The sequence below is a fragment of the Gopherus flavomarginatus genome, chromosome 9 (genome assembly GCF_025201925.1).
Source record: "Gopherus flavomarginatus isolate rGopFla2 chromosome 9, rGopFla2.mat.asm, whole genome shotgun sequence".
Lineage (NCBI taxonomy): Eukaryota > Metazoa > Chordata > Testudines > Testudinidae > Gopherus > Gopherus flavomarginatus.
The window spans coordinates 87,803,528-87,819,675 of record NC_066625.1 but is presented as its reverse complement, the minus strand read 5'-3'; the positions used below and the strand labels follow the sequence as shown (position 1 = coordinate 87,819,675).

Here is a 16,148-nt window from a genome sequence, read left to right as displayed (position 1 = left end):
GCCACCCTTATTAGCTGCTCTCACAATATATCTGATGAAACCCAGAGGGAAAAGGCTGCAGATTAGCAAGCACAAATACAGCAGAAATTCAATTTTTTCCTGACTCTACACAACAGGAGAAGTCAGTTCATCCATCTCACAGCATGCTGTCTGTTCAAATCGCCTGGATCCCTTGCAAATAGAATGAGATATTCATAGAGTTTAAGGTCAGAAGGCACCATTAGATCATCTAGTCGGCTGACCTCCTGTGTATCACAAGCCACAGAATTACATCCAGTTACCCCCGTATTGAGCACAGCAACTTGTATTTGACTAAAGCATCTTTCTAGATATTGGATCTTCCAACTGAAGCACAATAACCCAAACCTGCCTCCTATTTAGGGGGGAAGAGAGGGGGAGAATTGATTTAAACAGTGGATATAACGATGTGCTTAGAGTTAGTTCAAGTGCTTGTCCTCCTTGCTTCTTTTCCTGGAATGTGAAATGGGAACACGGCTGTGTTGACTGTGGCACAGGCAGCTACAAGACTGTTGTGATCTGGCCCTTCTCTCCTGCACCTTTAAATATCTAAGGAGGCTGCCTATCTGCAGGAGCATCTGTCATTCTGTGAAGCAAAGTCCAGGCAGTTTTTAAATCTGACCAGATCCAGCAGCTACCAATCCGCTGTGCTATATTTTTGATTTGAAATATATTGGGCCAATTTACATTGCTCCAGGGGCCTTGAAACTGGCAGATGTGGCCACTGGGAAATTTTGGGACCCGATTCTGTAACCAGGTTACAGCCCCTTTGCACCCCTGTGGTGGCACGTTCTTGGCTAGACATTTGCATCCAGATTCCAGTCCCTTTGTGCCACCACACACACACACAATCTGGATGCAAAGGCCCAGCACAGACTTCCTCCTCTGAACAGTATCTGCATGCTGATGTATCTGCTGCAGCCCGCTCTTGCGTCTCCGCTTCCTGCCTTGCTGGTGTACGGCGCATGGCAGCGCTCTGCCCCAGGACACCAATCCCCTACTGGTGCAAGGCCCGTGTCAGTAGCACACTTAAGAGGTGCCCAGCAGCAACTCTGAATGGTCATCTGGCCATAACCTCCTCTCTGATTCTCTCCCATCTGCTTTGCGTGAGGCAGGAAAGAATCTAGCAACTGGTGCAGCAGGCATGGCTGGTGCACTGCTGTACTCTGGCATTTCTTAGCTGCTGGATCAGCCAATGCCATAGATACCAAGTGTGAGTTGGAGCAGCTCTTACAGCTAGGCCCCAAGCTGTTCTGCAGGGTGGAAAGGTCCTGCTCTGGCTTTAGAGCAGAGGTGGGCGAACTATGGCCCGCGGGCCACATCCAGCCTGCAGAACCACCCTGCCTGGCCCCTGAGCTCCTGTCCTGGGAGGCTCACCCCCGGCCTCTCCCCTGTTGTTCCCTGTCCCCCGAAGCCTGAACTCACTGCACTGCCGGTGCAATGCTCTGGGCGGTCGGGCAGCACAGCTGCAGAGCCAGGCCTGACCTGGTGCTCTGTGCTGCGCGGTGACGTGGCCAGCAGCCTGTCCTGGTGCTTTGAGCAGCGTGGCTGGGGCATGCATAGGGGGCCGGGTGGTCAGAGGGCGGGGAAGAGGAGGATTGAATGGGGGCAGAGGTTCTGGGGGGGCAGTCATGAGGGAGGGTGGGTTGGATGGAGTGGAGGGGGGCAGTCGGGGGACAGGGAGGGGTGGATGGGGCAGGGGTCCCAGTGGGGTCATCAGGGAACAGGGGATTTTGGATGGGGCAGGAGTCTCAGAGGGGCCGTCACGGGGCGAGAAACAGGGGGGCGAGGGCCGGGCCACGCCTGGCTGTTTGGGGAGGCACAGCCTCCCTTAACCAGCCCTTCATACAATTTCTGAAACCTGATGTGGCCCCTGCTTTAGAGTGCTACTCAAGACTGGGTTTAAGCCATCTCTGCCTCTTCCTACCACTTTCCACTCCTGTGCCCAGTGCAGTTCAACTAGACAGAGCATCAGGTCCTTCTACAGAGATTTGTAGAGAACCCTGATTTACTAGCACTGGAGGAAACGCTCCGTAAGCTAGTAGTATCTGTTCTAACTCCAACTGGAATGGGCTGGATTTATAGAAGAATTGGAAGCCAGCTGCAGAAAGACTGAAAAGTTGTCTACCCAAGGAAACTGACCAGCAGAACTTCTGCAGTATGATCTGCTGCAGAAGTGGAGTAATTAGACCAGAATAAAGTAACTCTCATTCCAGGACAGCATCCACAAGGGGAATTATACATAGCCATAGCAGTGTAATTATACTGGTTAGTTTCCTTGGGTAGAGAAGCCTGAAAGCGCTATGCTGGAAAGGGACTCTTTTCCTTTGCAACTTAGCAAACCATGCCATGCCCTTAGAATGCCCTTCGGTGCGCCAGCAAAATAAATGGCTATTTGCAAAGAAAACCAGTGATGCCGACACATGTTCTGAAAAGACAAAGCTAATACAAGGTGCTTAGCTCCTACCATTAAAAGGAAGGGAGCACAGATTACAAGGGAAGGAGAAGCATATAGGTGGCACTGAATGGCACATCTTTGCCTAGGCCAATGCCACAGACAATTACCCATCTTAAACAGTTCATCCCTTCTCATCTTAGGCACTCTCTTCTCTAGTCAGTCTCCGTCTCCCTCCCTGCCTCATCTCACCCTATTTTCCCCCGACTGGTGTCTTGGCCCATTCAAGGCTCCTGGGATCGGCTGCATAACACACAAGACAGCTGTTATACGTAATCTCCTTAATCTCATTGGAAATTCAGTTGGAATGTCTGATCTGTGAGCAGTTCCTCACTGCGTCACCATTACACACTGAACGTGCAATTGTTGGCTAGCCAAAGGCAAGTAGATCAGAAACATTTACAATTCGTTCCACACTTACACACACCCCCCACCCTTCCCTGATGCTCTACCCGTCCCCTGTCTTGGAGGTGCCTGCAAGCAAAGCACTTTCACTCAGATCTGTACAGAGTCAGCAGCTTTGTAATTGTAATGGACTCTTCACTACCACAGACCCCACCCGAAAATAGCCAGGGGCTGACAGTGAGTTTAGCCGAGCGCACAACAAAGAGGGGATGCTCTGGCGACTGCCTTTAAGGTGCTTCCAACATGAAGGCCTAGTCATGGTCCTGTTGACATCAGTGGCAAAACATTACTGGATTGAACCCGAAAGCAGGGCCCTGTAATTGGGGAATTCATGCAGAGAGCTCTTGCTGTGCCAAAAACATGCGGTATTAGAGTCCCATTCCAATCGAGTGGAATCCCTTCAGTACCCCAGACCTAGCAGAACATTGGTGGCATGCACAGGACATGGTGAATATAACCATGTTGTGAACATTCTTGGAGCAATAGCTAAAGATGCAGTGAGAGCCTGAAAGACTGCCTGTGAGGGCGGCAGTCCGGCAGCCTTCGGCGGCATGCCTGCTGGTGGTCTGCTGGTCCCGTGGCTTCAGCAGTGGGTATGCCAATGGTGCGAGACCAGCAGATCACCTGCAGAAACACCGCCAAATCCGCGTGACCAGCAGACCACCCGCAGGCGTGCTGCCAAAGACAGCCTGACTGCCGTGCTTGGGGCGGCAAAAAACAGAGCTGTCCCTGCTCCAAATGACAATGAATTAGGACTAAGGGGAATGGATAATAATCACATACAATTAATAGGTTGTAAATACCAAAGGAGGAAGAAAAATTCTTTGGGTAGGAAAAGGTGGTACAACTAGAAGCAAATAGGATGGAAGAAAAGGAACATTTCAGATGAAAAGCAGGGAGATGTATGTTAATAATGGAACAAACGCCCAAGGCAAGTGGTGGAAACCATGTTTCAAGTCAATTAAACCCAGGCTGTACAAATCCCTAGAAAATCAATTGTTGGGAACAAGCCTGGATTGGCCCAAGCAGATGAGATAAATGACCAGGTTAGGTCCTTCTCACCTCTCATTCCTATGAGAAAGTGAAACAGCAAAAAAGCCAAGACATCGCTTGTTTCCTTTCAGCTAGGCAGATTCAAACATGCTTTTGTGTCTGTTTTTAATTAGTATGTTTGGGTGCGGTTCTTTAAACAGAATAGCAATTTTCACAATGACCTGCAGTGACATCGAAGACTGTACCAACTATTGTTCTTTTGAGAAGGAAAATAAACTAAGATGAAGGCCTATAAAATCATGGCATAGGACATTCAAAGATGAGGCAAGAACATTTATGTAAAAAGTATCTGGTCTAGTATCCTCTAGGGATCTCTGGTCGATATAGGACAATGCTGACCTAACTGAGACAGGACTGGGTTTCAGATTAAATTATTTTGAATAGATTTTTATTTGTCCAGGCACTGGAAACAATCTCCAGTAACAAGTTTATGATTTTCTTCAGTTCTTAATTTAACAGTTATGCTGACTCTCTTGAGCCGTCCAGTGTTTTAGTAACAAAGTCATTTAAAATGAGCTGCTAAGGAAAACCCTGAAAAGAAAGTCATGCAGTGCAGTATTTTGAGTTTCTCTGCTCGACAGGGAACAAAGGCAGAAGTACAGTTTGGTTTGTTTCTTGGCAAAGGGGCAGTATTGTTAGCCTTAAGCTCTCCAAAATCAGAGTTGGGAGGCTCCAAAAAGAAAAAAGAAAAAAAATCACAAGATTATTTTAAAATCTCCTGATTTTTAAGGCAAACAATCTGAGGTTCTTTTTCTTTGTTTTCTACTTTAAGAGACTTTAGGATGTGCTTGGGTCACATTTTCAAGCTTTTCTCTGCAATCATGAGGGCTAGAAAGTTATTTTTCTCTTTTAAATGAAAGCTGAGTGGGAGGGGTTCTCCAGGGGGCAGCCTGGGACTGCTGTGCCCCCCTGAACTCTCTCCAGCCTGGGCTGCCTCTCGCAATGTCTTGCTAGTGACCAGCAGCAAACCTCTCCAGGCGCTGTGATCACTCAGCACAACAGTATGTGGTGCCCCACACCCAGCTAGATTGCATGAATGCTCCCAAAGCCACTCATGAATCACACAGACAAAGGCACAAACCAAATCCCCCCAGCTCCCAACACTGTACCTCAGGAATATACCATCTTGCACTGCTCAAGATGAGCAGTACAAATGTATTAATTGATTCACTGCTTCATGAATGGAGAGTGGAGATACATGAGCCTTTGCAAACCTGAGCAGATTTGCCACACACTCATACAAACTCACTGGTAAAGAAAGAGTAAAACAAATATATTTACTACAAAAGATAAATTTTAAGTGATAGGCAAAGAGTTAGAGTTAATTACCAACAGAAATAAGATATAAGCACACAGTCTAAACTCTCAACCCTATTAGACTGGGAAACAACTAGACCAAGCAGTTTTTCTCACCCCACTGGATATTGCAGTTCATAGTACACAGATTTCACCCTTGAAATCTGGGCCAGTCCCATCAGTTGGAGTCTTCAGAGTGTCCTTGTTGCTTGCACAGTAGGTGGGTGAAGGAGAAAGGCCAAGCCTGGCCCCCAAGTTTAGTTTTATACTCTCAGTCCATGTGCGTGGGGAGCACAAGTCCAGGCATATCTGGGGGCATCGCTGAGTCTCCCGGCAAGGTTGAGCAATTCCCCTGGTGTGGCCTCATACAGGTGAGTCCTTGCATTGTACCTCCCTTGCTGGACAATGGTTGTTGATGGGTTGTTTAACACCCCACCCAACTTGCTGTTGTCTCTGGGGAGAGAATTTCTTGCTGATTCCTCAATTTACAGCACGTTTTTGACAACCACACAACACAATTCTCATAACTCCATATGCATTAGTGATACACATATATGGACAGAGAAATTACTTGCAGCAGATCATAACCTTTCCCCTGATACCTTACAAGGCGTGCTTTATATACAAGACCGTGATTATTTAAAAATAGGAATATGGGGATCCCAGGACTCTCCCCCAAGGTATAGAATGTCACACTGAGGCCTTGTCTACACTTCCACTTTACAGCACTGCAACTTTCTCACTCAGGGATGTGAAAAAACACCCCACCGAGTGCTGCAAGTTTCAGCGCTGTAAAGTGGCAGTGTGGACAGTGCACTGGCTCCCAGCGCTGGTAGCTACTTCCCTCATGGGGTGTTTTTTCCCCCAGTACTGGGAGAGCTCTCCCCCAGCACTGGTGCTGCGACTACACAGCCATGCAGCGACTGGACGTTGCTAGTGAAGACATACCCTGAGATTTTAACTTAACAGAGCAGGGCTCTAAGAAAAAAGACTTGGGGTAAAATCATGAGAGAGCAAGTAACACCGAAGGTGACAAATGAACAACAATGAAAATGGAACTCTTGTGTCCCCTGAGCTATGGATTATTTCTTACGGCACTGACAGGTAGACTCTTACTGCACCCCCAGGAAAAAATGACTCCCAACTGACTCTGTAAACAATTAAGGACGGTGCCCTAGAACTTAAGGATTTGTGCTGGACCTCTAGAGAGGGCTGAATTTCACCAGTAGGGAATGAAAAGAGATGTGGGAAGAGGTGAACCTAAAAGAGCAGTTTGGAATTTGAATGTTTATTGGTGTATAACTCATCCGTATTACGGTAGAGTCGAAGGGGCCACCCGATGGCGTGTCATTGTACAAACAGATAATAACAGAGTCCTGGCCTAGATGAGCTTACAACTTAAATAGGTAAGAGAAACAAAGGGTGGGAGGGGAGACAGAGCACAGACAGGGGAAAGGTCACGCAGCAGGTTAGTAGCTGGGAACAAAACACAGATCTCCTACCCAGCCCAGTGCAGAAGGCTACTGATCCACCCTGTCCCACAGCTTTCTAGTGCTACAAATAATGCAAACATACTGTAAAAACAAACCCTTCTTCCACTGAATAGGAAGGAAAAACCAATAAAAAGTTAATAGGAAGAAGGAAGGAACTTACATTCAGCTTCAGGTTTGCTGTGGCCAGTCTGAGTGGAGCAGTAAAACACACATTACTAGAAAAAGTAGCTTACGGTTTGTCATCTTCGGAAAATGAAGAGTTGCCACTTAACTAAAGTCCGAAGGGAAGGGATCTTTCCCACCCCTTGGTAAGAGAAGTTTACAACTGAAGTCAATGGAGCTATGCTGATTTCCACCAGCTAAGAATCTGGCCCCAGGTCTTTAAATTGTGCCTTCTTTAGTACCCCAGTGGCTGGGCATGCTTCTCCTTTCACTCCCACTGGTTTTACAACCATTTCAACTTCAACATAATTTCTCCTGATTTACAGCTGTGCAAAGTCAATATTCTACCCTTGCTTCCCCCTCCTGCAACCTCACCAAAGTGAACAGAGTGGGGCAGAATTTGTCCCATCTTGTCTAACTTGTCCCACATGGAATAAGCCTCTTTCACCTTGTTACTTTCTGCCTAGGTAAGTAGCTTTGTTCCAGTGTATTTCCCTGAGTAGCGTAACGGAAGAGAGTGATGTTCATCACCATGCACATGATGCAATGTATTGTAAGTTCTAGTGCTGATTCAACTACTCACTTGCTGGGTGACCCTGGGAAAATCACTTCCCCCTCTGGGCCTCAGTTTCCTCACCTGTAGATAGGGATGTATTGTTATCATTTATTCTGGGTCATTTCATAGCATCTAGGAGTCCCAGTCATGGACCAGGATGCCATTTGCCAGGCGCTGTACCAATCAGAACAAAAAAGACAGCCCAACCCAAAGAGCTTACAATGTAATGATACTGACTCACCTTTGTACAGCGCTTTCCTATAGCATTAGGAGTGAGGTCCTGGCTCTATTGCAGTTAGTGGCAAAATGCCAACAGACATCACTGAGCCAGGATTTCACCGCAGAAGTTGTGTGTGTGTGTGTGTGTGTGTGTATTTTGGTATACATATATAGAGAGTTTTACCAGGGTGTTGTACAGATTATTTCATTCTGTTTACACAAGACTAGAGACTGAGATATCCTTACCCACGCTGAGTGGCGCCTCACTCCTTGAATAGTTCTAACTGATTTCAGTGGCACCAGACCAGGAGTTAGGTACTGCTCAAGTAAGAATCACAGTTGCTAAAATGGGAATGAGGATTATGGCTCGAGCTAGTGGGTCATTTCTGCTCTGCTGTAGAAACCCATTTGTCCCTCTTTATTTTATAGGGGCACCTGGTTCCGACAACCCCCGCCCCTGCCAGAGCTGAGCATGCGGTAGGAAAGCAACCTCCAGCTGTGGGCAGCCACACAGTATGATCCCCCCCGGCCTGGTGATAAATCGGCAGCCCTCTGGCATTGCTGGCTGTACGTGCCTTGTGCACCTGCCAGCAGCACTTTGTTTGATCATTGGCTCATACTTTTCCAGCTTGTAACAAAGAAAACACTGCTGACATCACAGTGAGCACTAAGTGACTCAGCCAATAAATAATAAATTCAAGCACCACCATTACCAACTGGATCTCAGGTGTCATAATGAGAGGAAGACAAAGACCTGATCACACAAACAAATCATGAATGTGCTGTCATTTCAGTACCACAGTACCTTGGCCTGCTGTCCACAAAGCCTCTCCCTTACATGCCTCATCCAATGCCTAGGGACCAAGGGATACACATTCTGCCACGTCAACAACAGACCTTGTATCTCTCATGATATACTCTCTTTTCAAAACCACCCAGCTGCTATCAATGGATCCTTTATCTATAGCCTCCAGCAGTCTTAAGCATGTCCAAAAGATGAGCCTTTAAGCCAAGCTGAGATGATTTGCTTGCTAGTCAGACAAGTTGTTTTGTTTTTAAGTGTTATCCTTGGGCAATTGGTAATGGAACTGGGAGCCAATTACATTTAGGTCTCAGTCTTGAGTTTGGACAAGATCAGCAGACACTCAAGGCTGCTATTACCCTCTGTGGACTATTTGGTGACTTAAGTGAAATGAGTTGATGGGCTAAGTCAAATCTGCAGTGAAGAGGTACCTCAATGTATGAGCTACTCCCCCATCACCAGGTCCATCTGGCTCGGGACCTAGGCGCTTTGGTGGGGAAGAGTCTGACGCAAAGCTCAGTTAAAAGGTAATAAAATAAAGGTAAAGGTAATAACTGGAGACATACCAATCTCCTGGAACGTACCTTGAAAGATCATTGAGTCCAGCTCCCTGCCTTTGCTAGCAGGACCAATTTTTGCCCCAGATCCTTAAGTGGTCCCCTCAAGGACTGAACTCACAACCCTGGGTTTAGCAGGCCAATGCTCAAACCACTGAGCTATCCCTCCCCCCCCAGATGATGTTTTTAGAAAGACTCGTGTTGAATTCAACGGGCTTTGGACCAGCCCCACAAGTAGGTGGGATGTTCCCTGTTTCTCTTTCTGGCCAGTGAATGAATATTGGGCTTCACTCACCATACCTTTCATGAGCACTACAATTTAAATTAAAGGTCAAAACACTTATTCTCCTCATGTGGCACACAACACAAGGGCAAACTAAGCTGAAGTTTTGAATTCCCTCCTCCCCAGCTTTCAGCCAGCTTCTCTGCATGTTTATTTCTATTCTAGAAGCAGAAGGCACTGGCCTGGGAATCGGAAGATCCGGGGTCAGTTCCAAACTCTGTCACAGACACTCTGTGACGCTTTGGGCAGGTCACCTAGTCTCTCCATGCATCAGTTCCCCACTGGTGAAATGGGACTAGTAATATTCCCTTTGGCTGTGTGGATGTTGAGCTCTTTGAGGCAGGAACTGCCTCTTACTCTGGGTATTTTCAGCAGCTAGGACAGCGGAGCCTGGACCCCAAAACACAAATCACATTTTTCCGTGGTTTTGCCATGTGTGTTCAGATGCGTATAGCTCATATTCATAGGCAGTCTGACCTCCTGCGTAATACAGGCCACAGAAAGTCCCCAAAGTCATCCCTAGAGCAGAGTGTTTAGAGCTTTTAGAAAAGCATCCACTCTCGATTTTAAAATGGTGCGTAATGGAGACTCCATCACTGCCCTTGGCCATCATTTGTACTGTTTGCTTTGGTGTTGCTGCTGCTACATCTGCCTAGTGTCTTCCCTCTCCTGTTTTGTTTACTCACCTTCATGGTCTATCCAGCAGGAGCACAAATGCTATGAAGACAAGATTGGATTTTAAAATATTTTACACGTACAGAAAGAAAGAGCCACATTAGCAAGAGAAAAAGGTCAGGTCCATAAAGATAAGGTCTCTATAAAATGAGCTAAGTGAGGAAAAGGTTGGCTACGTTAGCACAATAGCTAAGTTAAACAAGACACAATTAGGGGCCATTCAAACTCTCACATAAATATCAATACCCAGAGGTGCTTTTATAGATCTTTGCAAAAGCCAAGGTAGAAAGGCCACTGGTGGCAGAACTGGAGGCTGCGAGTTTCAAAGGAGCCCAGGAGAGTTAAGTGCCTACAAGCCCAAATTCAATGGAGGTGTATTGTCCGTCTCCCTTAGGCTCTTTCACTACAACCCACCTGTAGCCATTATATGGAGGCTGCTATATAAGTGAATCCAAGTTCTTCACGTGAGCTTCGGTAGGTAACTTTGCAAGAAAGGGAGCCTTCACTGTGCTGTACAGTGTTTACAGCTGTGTTTTCTGTATCCTGCAGCTTTACGTTTGAGACACTGTTGGAGGCAGCTGATATGGTGTGTTCAGTTGAGACACAGACTGGTACACAGGAGACACACTCTGTGCTCTTTCCTGCAGACTTCGCGTTTGTTCTGCATTCTCTTTTTAGTGTTCCAGTCACTTAGACTGAACGTACATGGCCATTCTCTGTCTATGGATAACACGCACTGAAGAGGGAGACAGGTCAGACCTGAGAGCTATATAGCTTGCCTAGGACCTTGCCTAGGGGTTCTGTGGCAACCAATTGCTTTGTTCTTACAGGTGGACGGTAAAGAAGAAAGAATTAAAAAAATTATTCTTGACAACTGTACAAGGGGAACTGGACAGAAGCTGGATAACTCATTTCAAATGCCTGGTTGGTTTGTGGTCTATCAAACGGTAACTCAGCTACTATTGGCCTGGATGAGATTTGGGCTATTGACCTAGAAAGGAAGGTTCTATAATCCAGTTATCAAGTCCTGAGACATCCAGTTCCCCAGAATTACACATTTAAACCCCCCCCGAACATGACCCACAACAGGCTTTAAATTTGCAGGCTTCTATATAAGCCAGTCCCCTTGTCCAGTAGATTGCACAATACGTGGTTTAAAAAAAAATTCTATATGTATTTGCAGGTGTTAAATTAACCACCAGAGGGAGGCCTTGTAGCCCAATGTATGAGAGACTGACAGAAAAGGATGAAATTAGAACTCATTAGTCTACAGTTTTCAGTTATGGTGCAATCAAATACCCAGACAACGGCCTGTGTTGGTAACGGTCACCAAAGAGACATCATAACTTTTAGAAAATCTAATATTTGACAATTCAATAGCAAATAGACCAGCAGTGCAAATTGTGTGTCCTCATCTCATCTAGTCTGTAGACTGCCTGGGACTCTCATGGATGTTCTCCTTAAACATTAATGTCATTACCCACATGGAAAAAAGATGAGCCCAAGCAGCCGTGATTATTATTTACGAGACCGTGTGAGCACCTGGCATACCGGAGACTTGGCTGAGGACACTGACTGTAAACTCTTCAGGGCAGGGGCAAAAGGCCTGATCCTGCAAGTCCTTCCCTTACTCTGAGCAGCGCTCTGGTGAGTAAGTGGATCAGAATGTGGGACAGAGAATAGGGAAGAACAGCACTTGACGTGTGTTCAATTTAGATTTGCTTATTGATGGCTCTGATTTAATTCCCTCCCACTGTGTTCCACTAAATGCAGGTATAGTTTGTATTGTTTCTACTGAAAGGACAGGCAGGCAGGGAGGGACAAAGGGACAGAACTTATGGGAGGGATGATTGAGGAGGAACATGATGGGACACGGGTGGAAATAGGAAAAGGAAGAGGAGGATTGAAATGAGGAGAAATCAGATGTGAAGCAGGATAAGGGAAGGGAAGGGCATAGCCAGCCGTTGGTTCTCAGTTAACAGGTGGCAGTGAATGTATCAAGAAGGTAGGAGCAGGAAGGGGGTGTTAACTATTGCAAATGGCAAATCAAGCATGGCAGATGGCAAGCAGCAAGCCACAAGTCAAATAGCATGGATACTAAGTCTGCAACCCAGCTTTCCCTGTCTCTAGGGTTCATCTCAACCCGCTAACAAGCATCTGAGCTCTTTGCCATGTTTACAGTAGGATATTAAAATATGTCATGTTTTAAAAGCACACCTTTCTCCAGGTTGGACATACCCTGGACAAACGCTTGTAAGCTTAGAACAAACATTAGGGGAGGGTTCAGACTAGCCTTTAGCAAGGTGCTAAATCCTTCCAGTCAACTGGAAGTCAACTAACAAGGGAAAAAACTCCAACACAGAGGTTGCAGCAAAAAGCAAATGGGTTTTGTTAAGCATGTGATCTAAACATCTTCCATTCTTTAGTATCATAATACTAAGTTCATATCAAACCAGATTCTCCTTTCCATTGGTGCTAATGGCAATGACACCACTGAAGTGGATGGCATTGCTTCAGGTTTACACCAGTGCCAATGGACGTCATAAGCTGACTTCTTAAATGTACCTCATAATGAGAAACAGCATTCATTTTCGCCTGAAAGTTCCCTAAAAGCAGCAAAGAATCCTGTGGCACCTTATAGACTAACAGACGTTTTGGAGCATGAGCTTTCGTGGGTGAATACCCACTTCCTCAGATGCATGTAATGGAAATATCCAGGGGCAGGTATATATATGTGTGCTAGCAAGCAAGCTAGAGATAACGAGGTCAGTTCAATCAGGGAGGATGAGGCCCTGTTCTAGCAGTTGAGGTGTGAAAACCAAGAGAGGAGAAACTGGTTCTGTAATTGGCAAGCCATTCACAGTCTTTGTTCAATCCTGAGCTGATGGTGTCAAATTTGCAGATGAACTGAAGCTCAGCAGTTTCTCTTTGAAGTCTGGTCCTGAAGCTTTTTTGCTGCAGGATGGCCACCTTAAGGTCTGCTATAGTGTGGCCAGGGAGGTTGAAGTGCTCTCCTACAGGTTTTTGTATATTGCCATTCCTAATGTCTGATTTGTGTCCATTTATCCTTTTCCGTAGAGAATGGCCAGTTTGGCCGATGTACATAGCAGAGGGGCATTGCTGGCATATGATGGCGTATATTACATTGGTGGATGTGCAGGTGAGTGAACCAGTGATGGTGTGGCTGATCTGGTTAGGTCCTGTGATGGTGTCGCTGGTGTAGATATGTGGGCAGAGTTGGCATCGAGGTTTGTTGCATGGATTGGTTCCTGAGCGAGAGTTATTATGGTGTGGTGTGCAGTTACTGGTGAGAATATGTTTCAGGTTGGCAGGTTGTCTGTGGGCAAGGGATTGGCCTGCCACCCAAGGCCTGTGAAAGTGTGGGATCATTGTCCAGGATGGGTTGTAGATCCTTGATGATGCGTTGGAGGGGTTTTAGCTGGGGGCTGTATGTGATGGCCAGTGGAGTCCTGTTGGTTTCTCTCTTGGGTTTGTCTTGCAGTAGGAGGCTTCTGGGTACACGTCTGGCTCTGTTGATCTGTTTCCTTATTTCCTCGTGAGGGTATTGTAGTTTTGAGAATGCTTGGTGGAGATTTTGTAGGTGTTGGTCTCTCTCTGAGGGGTTAGAGCAGATGTGGTTGTACCTCAGTGCTTGGCTGTAGACAATGGATCGTGTGATGTGCCTGGGATGGAAGCTGGAGGCATGAAGGTAGGCATAGCGGTCGGTGGGTTTTCGATATAGGGTGGTGTTAATGTGACCATCACTTATTTGCACCGTGGAGAGTCTCCTTCCCATGGGTCCAGATGATGAAGATGTCATCAATGTAGCTTGCCTCACAACCTAAGTCGTGCAGAACGCAATGCCATCCACAGCCTCAGAAACCACCCTGACATTATCATCAAAGAGGCTGATAAAGGAGGTGCCGTTGTCATCATGAACAGGTCTGACTATCAAAAGGAGGCAGCCAGACAACTCTCCAATACCAAATTCTATAGGCCACTTCCCTCAGATCCCACTGAGGAATACACTAAGAAACTGCACCATCTACTCAGGACACTCCCTACACTAACACCAGAAGAAATCAACATACCCCTAGAGCCCCGACCAGGGTTATTCTATCTACTACCCAAGATCCACAAACCCGGAAATCCTGGACGCCCCATCATCTCGGGCATTGGCACTCTCACTGAAGGACTATCTGGATATATGGACTCTCTACTCAGACCCTATGCCACCAGCACTCCCAGCTATCTCCACGACACCACTGATTTCCTGAGGAAACTACAATGCATTGGTGACCTCCCAGAAAACACCATCCTAGCCACCATGGATGTAGAGGCTCTCTACACAAACATCCCACACACAGATGGAATACAAGCTGTCAGGAACACTATCCCTGATGATGCCACAGCACAACTGGCTGCTGAGCTCTGTGCCTTTATACTTACACACAACTATTTCAAATTTGATGACAATATATATCTCCAGATCAGTGGCACTGCTATGGGCACCCGCATGGCCCCACAATATGCCAATATCTTCATGGCCGACCTGGAACAACGCTTCCTCAGCTCTCATCCACTCATACCCCTTCTCTATCTACGCTACATTGATGACATCTTCATCATCTGGACCCATGGGAAGGAGACTCTGGAAAAATTCCACCATGATTTCAACAGCTTCCACCCCACCATCAACCTCAGCCTGGACCAATCTACACGGGAGGTCCACTTTCTTGACACCACGGTGCAAATAAGTGATGGTCACATTAACACCACCCTATATTGAAAACCCACCGACCGCTATGCCTACCTTCATGCCTCCAGCTTCCATCCCAGGCACATCACACGATCCATTGTCTACAGCCAAGCACTGAGGTACAACCACATCTGCTCTAACCCCTCAGAGAGAGACCAACACCTACAAAATCTCCACCAAGCATTCTCAAAACTACAATACCCGCACGAGGAAATAAGGAAACAGATCAACAGAGCCAGACGTGTACCCAGAAGCCTCCTACTGCAAGACAAACCCAAGAGAGAAACCAACAGGACTCCACTGGCCATCACATACAGCCCCCAGCTAAAACCCCTCCAACGCATCATCAAGGATCTACAACCCATCCTGGACAATGATCCCACACTTTCACAGGCCTTGGGTGGCAGGCCAATCCTTGCCCACAGACAACCTGCCAACCTGAAACATATTCTCACCAGTAACTGCACACCACACCATAATAACTCTCGCTCAGGAACCAATCCATGCAACAAACCTCGATGCCAACTCTGCCCACATATCTACACCAGCGACACCATCACAGGACCTAACCAGATCAGCCACACCATCACTGGTTCACTCACCTGCACATCCACCAATGTAATATACGCCATCATATGCCAGCAATGCCCCTCTGCTATGTACATCGGCCAAACTGGCCATTCTCTACGGAAAAGGATAAATGGACACAAATCAGACATTAGGAATGGCAATATACAAAAACCTGTAGGAGAGCACTTCAACCTCCCTGGCCACACTATAGCAGACCTTAAGGTGGCCATCCTGCAGCAAAAAAGCTTCAGGACCAGACTTCAAAGAGAAACTGCTGAGCTTCAGTTCATCTGCAAATTTGACACCATCAGCTCAGGATTGAACAAAGACTGTGAATGGCTTGCCAATTACAGAACCAGTTTCTCCTCTCTTGGTTTTCACACCTCAACTGCTAGAACAGGGCCTCATCCTCCCTGATTGAACTGACCTCGTTATCTCTAGCTTGCTTGCTAGCACACATATATATACCTGCCCCTGGATATTTCCATTACATGCATCTGAGGAAGTGGGTATTCACCCACGAAAGCTCACGCTCCAAAACGTCTGTTAGTCTATAAGGTGCCACAGGATTCTTTGCTGCTTTTACAGATCCAGACTAACACGGCTACCCTCTGATACTTGAAAGTTCCCTGTGTTTCATTCAAGTCTGGCATCCCCTCGCTTGTATTACAGAAATCCATTTACCTCTGAAATAAAGCATGATGAAACTGAAGCGATAGAAAAAGTTCTTCACCAGAAAAGAACAAATTTCCCAGCATTTTAAGTTTCCTGCATGAATTTGTGACTCAGACACTGCAGCCTACATTTGGGCCTTCGCTGATTAGGAGCAGAATTTGATCCCATGT

At 46.6% G+C, this 16,148-nt stretch overlaps 1 protein-coding gene across 1 annotated transcript in view; it reads right to left on the bottom strand.

Annotated features, from left to right (window-relative positions):
• Positions 1-5,465, bottom strand: part of SMAD3 (SMAD family member 3) — a 288,894-nt gene extending 283,429 nt beyond the window's left edge. The window contains exon 1 of the mRNA XM_050967589.1: positions 5,345-5,465. The gene's annotated coding sequence lies outside the window, so the exon portion shown is untranslated. The remainder of the gene's footprint in view (positions 1-5,344) is intronic.
• Positions 5,466-16,148: the final 10,683 nt, after the last annotated feature.